The sequence below is a fragment of the Schistocerca nitens genome, chromosome 3 (genome assembly GCF_023898315.1).
Source record: "Schistocerca nitens isolate TAMUIC-IGC-003100 chromosome 3, iqSchNite1.1, whole genome shotgun sequence".
Classification (NCBI taxonomy): domain Eukaryota; kingdom Metazoa; phylum Arthropoda; class Insecta; order Orthoptera; family Acrididae; genus Schistocerca; species Schistocerca nitens.
The window spans coordinates 54,457,827-54,469,663 of NC_064616.1; the positions used below are offsets into that span (position 1 = coordinate 54,457,827).

General features: G+C 43.2%; 1 protein-coding gene across 2 annotated transcripts in view; it reads right to left on the minus strand.

Annotated features, from left to right (window-relative positions):
• The window catches only part of LOC126248012 (rab-like protein 6), a 196,228-nt gene extending 192,698 nt beyond the window's left edge, over nt 1–3,530 (minus strand). Inside the window, exon 1 of one of the 2 annotated variants that reach the window (XR_007545398.1) lies at nt 3,336–3,530. The gene's annotated coding sequence lies outside the window, so the exon portion shown is untranslated. The remainder of the gene's footprint in view (nt 1–3,335) is intronic. The other variant, XM_049948596.1, reaches the window with a different exon arrangement.
• Nucleotides 3,531–11,837: the final 8,307 nt, after the last annotated feature.

Here is an 11,837-nt window from a genome sequence, read left to right on the forward strand (position 1 = left end):
TAGCTCACTGGACAGTTTTGGGCTAAACTAACGGTCAGTTAAACAAAACCTTTAAATTACACAAACAGGCAATCCAAATTTTGTCATATAGTTCTATAAGGACTCACAGCAATCTCCTATCTAAAAAGTTGGAAGAGCTTCCTGTACTCTTCCCCATACATAATGTGTGTTGATTACAACAGCTAAACTAGGAGACCTGCACACCAATAACGATTGCCATAGCTGTAACACTCACAACCATGGGTACACCTCCGTGTAGACCAAGAAACAAAAACTCATACTCCAAGACATGTGAATCACTTCGTTGTCAATCTGTATAACACACTGCCAATATAAATAAAGAGGTTGGAGAAGCAAGAAGCTTTTGCAGCAGAATTAAGAACTTTCTTTGTTGATAATCGTTCCTATATTGCAAGTGAATATGTTAACTTGCAGAAACACTAGGCCCTGGTTTACTGTTTTGAGTACTTTTTAATTTGTTATCAGATGTGTCACCTATACTGTGTATCTAATTGTTTCCTGTTTCCTCTGTTTCAGTTGCAGTGCAATACATCTACTCAGAGAAGGGAATCAGTTGCAAGAAAAATTGTAATGGACATAAAGTTGGCAAATGTTTGTGCATTCATATTTTGTAAAAATGCAACTTAATGTGTGCATGGGTATCCACATCTCAGAAGTGTATAACAAAGTTTGGATAAAGACGAATATTCTATAAGAGTGCTTGGCTTTGATGAGTGACATAGAAAACATATGACAAATGCCATAAACAACTTGATGACTATAATGTGATATCGTGGTGATCTTTTGAAACAATCTAAGCTACAGATTAGTCTGTCACCACAGTGGGTTTTATTAATTTCACATTCACAGGCTTTGTCAACTCACAACCAAACTGTCACTTTCCAACCAAACCTAGACCTCGGACAAAGCTACAGATCAGTCTGTCACAAAACAACTAGATTTCTGGCTTTCACATTTGTTGGATTCACCATCCATCAACAAAACTGTGAATATTTGCACCAAAAGACAATGTCACAGTAGCCATCAAAATTACATCACTGGTCGAACCTGACGAGTTCTGTCAAATATTACTCTTAAACTCAAATTTTCATTTACTAGTTGTATAATCGATTTTACTACTCGTGCACGATGTGAAGTTCTTTATACAGTTGGTACATATGATTGTAAATTCCAAATTACATACTAAGTGAGGTATCTACGGCAGTGTTAATGCACTGGACTCGCATTTGAGTAGTTCATACTCTGTCCAGCCATATTGACTTGGGTTTTGCAAAGTTGCTAAGGTGGATGTTGAGATGATTCCTTTGATAATGCCATGGCCAACTTCCTGCCCTAGTGTCTTCTACACCAATCACACGTTCTATATGTTGGCCATATATTATTTCTGTAATATATCTGACACGTCAAAATGGCTCTGAGCACTATGGGACTTAACGTCTATGGTCATCAGTCTATCTGACACGTCCTATACTGTTGCACTGAAAGACCAAAGGACACATAAATTAATAAAATAAAATGCAATGCAACTCAAAACACTGTTCCTCACACTGGTTCACCACCTTAAATAGACCTATGTAGGTCTCGTATACAATCGACAAAAAATAAGGAACACACTATCTAAAATATATACAACCAATGTCTACATACCACATGCCACCTACATAAAATAGGACATGACACTCAAGAAAGCATGGTGATGGCTCACACTGTTTCACAGACCAAAAATTTTTAGGTTCAACATGTAACTTACAACTGTACTCACATATTTTAGACTATAAGATTCACAAGTTACAAAAATATAAATTAAATGCTATTTAGTAATTGCAGAAGTTGCCAAATACATTAATGGACAACCATAGCTGAAACAAAAACAATGCAATGTGGGAGACAGAGGAATTACGTCACCAATAAAAGGTAAATACTAATATTCTTACAATGAAAGTGCTGTTAGTTTTTGCATATACACTTACAAATTCCTTCACACAGAAATGATAAATACTAAAATCCTTACAATGAAAGCACACTATTGGGTTTTGTATGGCACATCTAACAGCTGTTCCTCGATCTTCCACATGGTGATAGAAATATGTACACTACTGCCCACTAATCTAGCACATTATATGCAGTTTATCCATTTGAATGCACTAATATTCACTTGAATATGAACTGAAAGTAGAACTTTGATAATGTATGTGTTTCAATTCTTGTAGAAAAATTTAACATTAACATTTATGTTTATTAAAGAAAGGAAGGGAAATTACAGTTTAATAAACTGTTGCTAATGAGATCATTAAAAATGTTGTGCATCTACACGCTCGGTAAGATAAGGAAGGCAAATGATATTGGCATGCATTTGAACTGATTTGAGGAAACCAAAGAAAAACTAAGACTAGGTAGCCGAATGGTGATCTGTGCGCTTACCACCTCTCTACCAAGCTCACTGTTGTTTACTTATGACAATGGATTGAAAAGTACACACAAAAACTACCTATGATATTTGATAAAGGCACTTGAACAACTGACATACATATACGAATTGCCTGCCAGATGCATGCAATACCCTTTTGGACAGGATCAATAACGGAACATCATGTGTTGTGCTATACAGTGTCACTACCAATGAATTAGGGCCTACATAGGTTCCTGAACAGACAGGGCAAAGTATACTATCAGTGTCATGAGAAACACATGAAGATTTTCTTACACTGACTACAAAAAGTTAGGTATTTCTGGCCATCCATTTACACAGAAACTAGGCCTAATACGTTTATTGTGTCATTTATAAGCCCCATGTCCTATCATTTACAATGAGTTAACAAAACATGATTTTTGTCATTGTATTCTGCAGCACTGTCAATGATCAAACTACCTCTACGTGTTGGTCTAGGACAGTTATCGCTCTTCACTTACATCCTTATGTAGATCTGAGAATGAGAGAAAGGTCATGTATATTTAAATTACGCCTCTTCAGTCATTAATAGTCCAGGCTTTTCGCCAATACTCAATCTCAAGGGTGTTTATCAAAAGTGAAGGTAATAACTTGCCGCAACTTATGTCACATTTTACTCTACATTGCCCATCTGACAAAATACTGACAACAAACGTTTTATACTGGAGCACGTACGAATTTCGTTGTTTTACAATGTAATTTGGGTTTTTCCCATCTGAGTGTCTCTTTCTACTTAATTTGCTTACACACGTGTTGTCGGTCATTCTGATACCTTCCAACTCACTAATTATCGCCTTTCGCTAAACCTACGCATTTTAATAAACACATGCTATCTGTTCAAGATCATATTATTTAGCACACTAACCTTGTGGTTGAAATATATGCGTTTCCTTCAGCAGTGACGGATTAAAATCATGGTTTTTGTCTCTGGATATGAATTTGCCACGATATAAGCTTTGTTACCCATCTACGGGTTCATCACCAAACAAACTCCTTTTCTTGTGCCATATGTCAAAAATACTATAAACACACGCCAAACAAAGGAACATCTGTGCCAAAGATTAACAATGATACGCCGATGACAACAAAGCTCAGAGGTTAAAACTGTGCGGATCAAACACCATGGCCGCCTCTATTGGGGGCCGTGCTCGTACTTATCTCCAGTTACAAGCTTAATGTATGCACTATCAAAAATGTGAAATTTTTACTGCTGGTTTGTGTGCAAAGACGTTTCTGCTGGAATCTAAAGTTTCTTCTTCACCAATACGTGTCTTTTAAGCTTAGTGCGCGCAGAAGGGCTATTCAAATTTTAATGTAAACTGTTCTCTTTTTCTGTAGGACATCCGTTATCCCCCTATGTAAGTTAGATAAATACATTTATACTTTCTAGCATCAAACGAACCAAACCCCTCTTATAAAGAGGAAGGGTGGAGGGGGGGGGGCGAAAGGACAACTAGCGAAACTGTTATTCAAGAAATTTGTACTCTACGTATAACGGTATGATGCATGGAAAAGGGTACTTAATATTATACCAAACATCGAGATCTTTTCCGTTCCGTTCGCGGGATTTTAAAAAGGCTCATCTACAGCCAACTATCCGTATGCGCAGATATTTGCGCATGCAGTAAATCACAGCAAACTGTGTGTCCACTCGACACAAGTTCATATGCAAAAAACAAAAAGCCGGACCGAAATGGACTAGACAGTGGTTGGTTAAGCGAAGACAGTTTTCGCACACACTGAGGTGACGAAAGTCGTGGGATACCTCCTAATATAGCGTCAGACTTCCTTTTGCATCCTTTGAATAGTATCAATCGACTAGTGTAAATACTACAACTAGTTCGTTTGCTGCTACGCTTCTTATGCCACAGGCTGTTACAGAAAACTCTCCTATGCTTTGCGTCTGTTTGTCTGTGTAGTTTACTGTGCCTTCGACTCTTGTTCCGCGTGTGTGCGTGTTCATAGTCAGTTTATTCCGCCTTCGAGACTTCTTCTGTGTTTGTGCCTTTCATCGTCACTGTCGCCGTCTCCATCTCGCCGCTTTCTCGTCGCTGTTCCACTGTCGCTGCCGCTGACGCTGCCGCCACCGCCTTCGTTGCTGCCGTTGCCACCGCCGCCGACTTCGTCACCCATCCATCAACTAGTAACGCCACCATGCTTTCTCGAACCACTACCATTGTTTACACCTGTCCCTCCCAGTCCCCTACTATCATCACTTGGAGCACTTCCACCTTCCATCAAGCCTACCGCCTCTCCCAGTCCTCTCTTCTGTAGACACGCCCTACCCCCAGTAGCGCCCTCTTCTGATCCAGCACAAGGACCAGCATCATCCAGTACAACAACACCAGAACTGCCACCACCATACGTCGATCCACCTTCGCCATCACCATCGACTCAACCTATTGTTTTCACAACAGGTCCCTGGACTGTGGTAACCTCTTCGTCCAAACCCCCTTCCAAACAATCCCGTCACCTATTACCCCCTGCTGTGTCCACCAAACCCTCCTTACTCATACCCATCAGGAAGACCACTAAACATCTCAGCTGTCCCAACTCCTGATCCCAAAAAAACGCCTAAACAAATGGAAAGCACAGACTTCATGGACTGCCTGGCCATCCCATCTGCCATTATATCCACAGAACTGCATACCTTTCCCCTCTCCCATCCCGACTCCAACTTCCTCAAATACAAAACCCTCCTCCACGAAATCAGAAAATATATCTGTCCTTACCCATCACTCAGATCATCCCTAGAAGAGACTCCATCCTCATCAAATACCCTGATCCAGAATTTCACAACAAACTCCTCCAGAAGATCCCCTGTATCACTTTCAGTCCCTACGCAAACCTCTCACCTTGTCCTGCAACCACCCAGACCAAGCAACCACAACCTCCTCACCATCTCCCACCCTCATCATCGTGATCAAAGGGATCGACCCTGAGGTGACAATGGAGGAGGCGGAGACCAAGCTCAACTCCCATCCAGACCCTGAAGTTCAGAAGTCTTTGACAATTCTGGCCCAACTTTCAAAGTCCTCATGGTCACCGAATCCCCATCTACAATCCACCATGTTCTCCACCTGGGGGCCCTGAACTACAAACAATGACACACCACTGAGCAATCCAAATCCTGCCCTCAATCCTACCACTGCCAAAGATACCTAGTGTATAATGACCATCTAACCACTGACTGCAAAAAACCCTCCCACCTGCCCCCATTGTAAATCCCACCATTTCCTCAAGCAGTGCCCTAACCTCACTTCCCTCCCTCATGTAATACCTGTAACCTGCCCCATGTGACCTATGCTTCCAAGTGGAAGGCTCAACCTCCACCTTCCAAACCTTAGCTGTCAGTTCCCATCAAACCTATTGATAACCCCCTCCACCCCAACAACTCCCTCCACCCACTTATCATAGCTGAAGACATCATCCACTTTATGACCATAGTTCTTCAAACCATTTACCCTTTCCACAGGCCACACACACTACACCAAATTGCCATTACTGCCCACTCCATCTTCCACCTCCACACACAAGCCACTATTCCCACTGCCAGGTCCACTTTCTTTTCACCTGTCTTGACACCTTAGTTTAACCCATACGAGCCATCCATCCTGCTCCCCATGGCCCAGGACAGAGTTGCTATTGGCCACCACAAGAACCTTCCCATTTGACCACCTTATTCTGACTCTCTTCCTCAAAACCATAACAGTTACTTGTGTCAGTGTCTATATCTGAATACACCATCACATATCATACAACTTCCTTCCCCACATAGACAATACCTTTTCAACCTACATTATTACCACTGACCTAAACATCCATAGCTAAGCTCCAGCAGTGGCATCGGTTTACTGACTCTCTCCATGGTGATATAGTCCCTCACTCACTACATACCTGCCCTGAAAGCTATTTCACTCCTGATCTTATTCTCACCTATCCTAACTTCCTTAGGCACTTTACTGCAGCAGTCCTTGACCCCACTAGAAGCGACTATCTTCCTGTCCTACTCACCATCCCCTACATCACACACCTTACCCATGCACCCACTCCCCCTGCCTCTCCCCAACAATCCAGGACTACACCCATACAAACTGAGATGCCTACAGGGAATTCATTGCTACCAAACTGGGAAGCCACCCATTATCCTTCCAAGACCCCCATGACATCCACCATGCTGCCACCTTCCTACAGCAGACCTTGTCAAACGCCACAACTCGCCACATTCTGACTAAACCCCTCTATCCACACCGTCCCTCACTCCCTCCACATGCTCTCCTACTCCTCTGTGAATCCCGTTGCCTTTACCAATCCTTCCTACAGACCCATGACTGCGATACATTTACACACCTTCAACAACTACAAATCCGAAATCTGCTTAATGCAAAGAAACGCCACGTTTGACGCCGAACGTGCACACGCCTCAGCACCATAAGCCCATAAACTCTTCCAGGTAATGGAAGGTATTTCACCACCCTACTGGCAACAACCCTGCTCCATACTACATACTACCCCCTCCTGCACGATAATCACCCTCTCCCTGACAATCTAAGCAAAGCCAATCACTTTGTGTCCTACTTCTCTGACACCTTCACTATCCCAGATTATCACCATTTTGATAACTCCTTATTTCTGAATGTCCGTGAGTGTACCAATACCTCCCTCCCATGCCTCGCTCCTAGCTTCCAGTACCTCGACAACATCCCACAGACAGAAATCAATACTCTAATAACAACACAAGACATTCAACAGAAACTCTATCACAAACACAAACACAGCTCCCACAGGTTTCTATCCTGAGCCATGGAAAACCTCTCAAATCCTCGTCTTCCTCAAATGTAATAAACCTGCTAGTGACACCTCCTCCTACTGTCCCATCAGTCTGACCCTGATGTTTAGCAAGGTCCCTCAATCCATTCCATCCTGATGTATCCATAAACACCTATAACAACACATACCTATTCCTGTCCATCAATGTGGCTTCCATTGACAAGTACCATAGTGCTTAGAGCCATTTGAACCATTTGATTTATTATACAGAATGTTTATTTTTGTCAAACGCCATGTTCAGTTTTTATATTATGTTTTTTAAAATTTTCTCTCATGTGGCTGAAAAGCAGCAAATTGCATCCGCTGACGGACCAACCCCTGCCCATATGGGGTGGGGGGATAAAATAACAATAAAGAAAAACAACGCCTCCTTTTGTCAAACAGGCCAACCGTGGGGATTACACCCCTCCACTATTATCCACACCTACAAAACTATGATCTGATCCATCCTTTGCTATGCAAATGTTGCATGGATCGCCACTCCACCAAAGTTCTATAGGTCCTTCCAAGTCCTCGAACGCCATGTACTCCATCTCGCTTTCCACGTCCATTTACCTTCCCCTCCATGTAGCCTCTACCATCTCATCAACTACCCATTCCTCCTCACCCACATCGAATACCTCCACATCTCCTGCACTACCTGCAGACTAGATTCACATAACCCCACTTTCTATGCTCTGCTCACAAACACTAGTATGCTGCCTGCCTTCACGAACACATCCCTACATCCCTACACCTACACACACTCCACATCCTATCCCAACGCAACTTCAACCAACTGCCTCTCCCATACAATGAGATCCAAGATCCACCCCGATATTTATCCCTCCTACCAACTTTAACTCTTCTCCACCTATCCCACTCCATATCAGGGCACCTCTTCCCTTTTCTCTCTTCACCCATTCTCATCACTTTCCTTTCTTAACCACTAACCTACCCACACAATACACTACTCGTCATCCTCTGTCTTTCCCATCGAAGGTATTTCCCACTATCCACCTCAACTCGTACCTATCATCTCTCTAGTTTTCCTACCTAACAGATCCCTGTCTTTTCACCGACACTCCTCAACACTATGGGACATATTCTCTCCTCTGACAATACTTGTCACCCAGTGAAGGTCCTTCAGTTTTTAAGTGAAAGTGCAGTGCCTCCGTGTTTTTCTTTTCTTTTTTTTTTTAAACCAAAAGAATTTCAACTTCTGGTGATGTGTTTTTAACATATATATACACTGACGAAAAAAATAGGAACATTATGAAAGAGCTGTGCAACATAAACAAAGTTGACAGGTGTGTTTCTAAATCTGAAAGATGATGTCTGTTCAGATTTCGTGCCAATGACATAAAAGTGGCGCTAGTAGCGCCACTATGAGGATGCAAATCAGGTTTGCTTTAAATACATGCTGTAACAGTCGCGAGTGTTAGTTACCTTTGAGATTGGAAGTGGTGAGTTAATGTTAGCCAAGAATGCCTTTAAGTCGACAAAGACGCAGTTATGAACTCCACACTGAGTTTGGACAAGGTCATATAATAGGACTACGAGAAGCTGCATGTTGAGAGAGACGATCACTGTGTTCGGCAGATGGCTATGGCGCATTGCACTGCATCCGCAGCTGCAATATGAGCAGCAGTTGGATCACAAAGACACAAAGAAGTGTTACAAATCGTACTTCAAGGACAAATCCGAGCCAGACGCCCTGTAGTGTGCATTCCACTGACCCAGAACCACCACCATTTGCGACCTTATTGGTGTCAAGTGAGATCACAGTGGAGGGCAGGGTGGAGGTCTATTGTGTTTTCTGAGCGTCTGCAACCAGCCTGTCTGCGTGCTAGAAACACTGGACCTACACCTGGAGTCATAGTATAGGGTGCGATTTCGTATGGCAGCAGGAGCACTCTCATGGTTATCCCATACACCCTGAGTGCAAATTTGTACATAAATCTGGTGATTCGATCTGTTGTGCTACCTTTCATTGGCCCCTCGATCGCCATATCCATCTCCGAACAAGCACATTTAGGACATCATCGGACGACAACTCCAGCGTCATCCTCAAACAGCATTAACCATTCCTGTATTGACCAACCAAGAGCAATAGGCATGGAAGTACAGCACACAAACTGGCATATGGCACCTGTACAACACAATGCATACACGTTTGAATGTTTGCATTCAACATTCTGGCAGTAACACCGGTTATCAATGTACCAGCGTTTCACCTTTGGAATTGCTTATCTCGTGTGTTCATTAACCTGTGATCTTGCAATGTTAATCACTTAAATTTGTTACCTAGATGGTTGTATTCCCCAAATTTCATTACTCTACATTAAATATGTTTTGATGTTACGATTTTTTTCCGTAAGTGTGTTTTCGTTTTTTAACTGTCTTTGATTTTTAATTTAAAATAGGAAAATAGCCCTAAATTTTGTTTCTAATTCTCATTATAATTTTTTTTAATTCGCTCAGCTGAAGAGCTGGCTTTGTACCGCTGGCAGCCTGCCCCCTCCCCATATGGGACGAAGGAGATGAAATAACAATAAAGAAAAACACTGGTTTTGCCTGGTATAGTGCAGCAGCTCGACGTGGCATGGACTGAACAGGCGTTGGAAATCCCCTGCAGAAATACTGAGCCATGCTGCTCTATAGCCGTCCGTAACTGCGAAAGCTACGGTCGCAGGTTCGAATCCTGCCTCGGGCATGGGTGTGTGTGATGTCCTTAGGTTAGTTAGGTTTAAGTAGTTCTAAGTTCTACGTGACTTATGACCTAAGATGTTGAGTCCCATAGTGCTCAGAGCCATTTGAACCATTTGAACTGCGAAAGCGTTGTCAGTGCACGATTCGTGCACAAACAGACCTCTCGATTACGCGATTATCTCTCATAAAAATTGGATGGGATTCATGTTGGGCGATATGGGTTGCCAAATTATTCGAACGAACTATCCAGAATGCTCTCCAAACCAGTCACGGACAATTAGGGCCCGGTGACATGGCGCACTGCCACCCATAAAAGTTCCGGCCATTAATGGCTGCAAATTGTTTCCAAGTTGCCGAACATAACCATTTCCAGCCAATGATGGGTTTAGTTGGACCAGAGGACCTAGTCCATTACATGTAAACATAGCCTGCACCATCATGGAGCCATCAGCAGCTTGCACAGTGATTTGTTGACAACTTGGGTTTATGGCTTCGTGGGGTCTGGGCCACACTCGAAACCTACTATCAATTCCTACTAACTGAAATCGGGCCTCCTCTAACCGGACCACGGTTTTCCAGTCGTCTAGGGTCCAGCAGATATTTTCACTAGGCCAGGAGAGGCGTTGCAGGCGATGTCGTGCTGTTAGCAAAGGCACTCGCGTAATTCATCTGCTGCCATAGTCCATTAATGCCAGATTTCGCCGCACTGTCCTAACGGATACGTACGTCGTACGTTCCATATTGGTTTCCACGGTTATTTCACGCAGTGCTGCCTGTCTGTTAGCACTGCCAACTCTACGTAAACGCCGCTTCTGTCAGTCAAGTGAAGGCCGTCGGCCACTGCGTTGTCCGTGGTGAGAGGTGATGTGTGAAATTTGATATTCTCAGCACACTATTTACATTGTGGATCGCGGAATGCTAAATTACCTAACGATTTCCGAAATGCAATGTTCCTTGCATCTACCTCCAACTACCATTCCGCGTTCAAAGTCTGTTAATTCCCGTCGTGTGTCCATAATCACGTCAGAATACTTTTCATGTGAATCACCCGAGTAAAAATGACAGCTCTGTCAATGCTCTGCTCTTTTACACCTTGTGCACGCGATACTATCGCCATATGTATATGTGCATATCTCTATCGCATGACCTTTATTTTTATCTCAGTGTATATCCGCCATTCTTAGTTAGCGAGACGTTTGTTCCTCCCGTGTGCGTTTGATGGTGTTTTCTCTCCTGTCGTCAGCCATACCTTAGTGGCGATGGCTCTGTGTACATGTGTGTGGAAGTACGTTGTTCTTGGTGCCTGCTCTACCCTCCTCTTCTGCCATACTTCAAATGGTTCAAATGGCTCTGAGCACTATGGGACTTAACATCGATGGTCATCAGTCCCCTAGAACTTAGAACTACTTAAACCAAACTAACCTAAGGACATCACACACATCCATGCCCGAGGCAGGATTCGAACCTGCGACCGTAGCGGTCAGGCGGTTCCAGACTGAAGTGCCTAGAACCGCACGGCCACACCGGCCGGCTCTGCCATACTTCAATGACGACAATGTAAAATTGTGTTTTGACGTAGACGTCTCACACAGGTTTCGTGTTTCAGTATTCTTTCAGTCTGGTTTTAGAGGTTTCTTTGTGTCTTGGTTTGTTTGCTGGAGCAGGTTTTGTTTTTACATTGTTCATCTTGCGATAGCTTTGCTGGGGCAGTGTTTTCCCGCTTGTTCTGCGCCGTCAATCAGAGGGCAGTGTTCTTCGCATTCACGATTCATCCACCTGCATACAGTTATCGCTCTATGCGGTCAGTTCCTTAGTTGTTGTCTTTTCTGCACATTTCAGACGACGT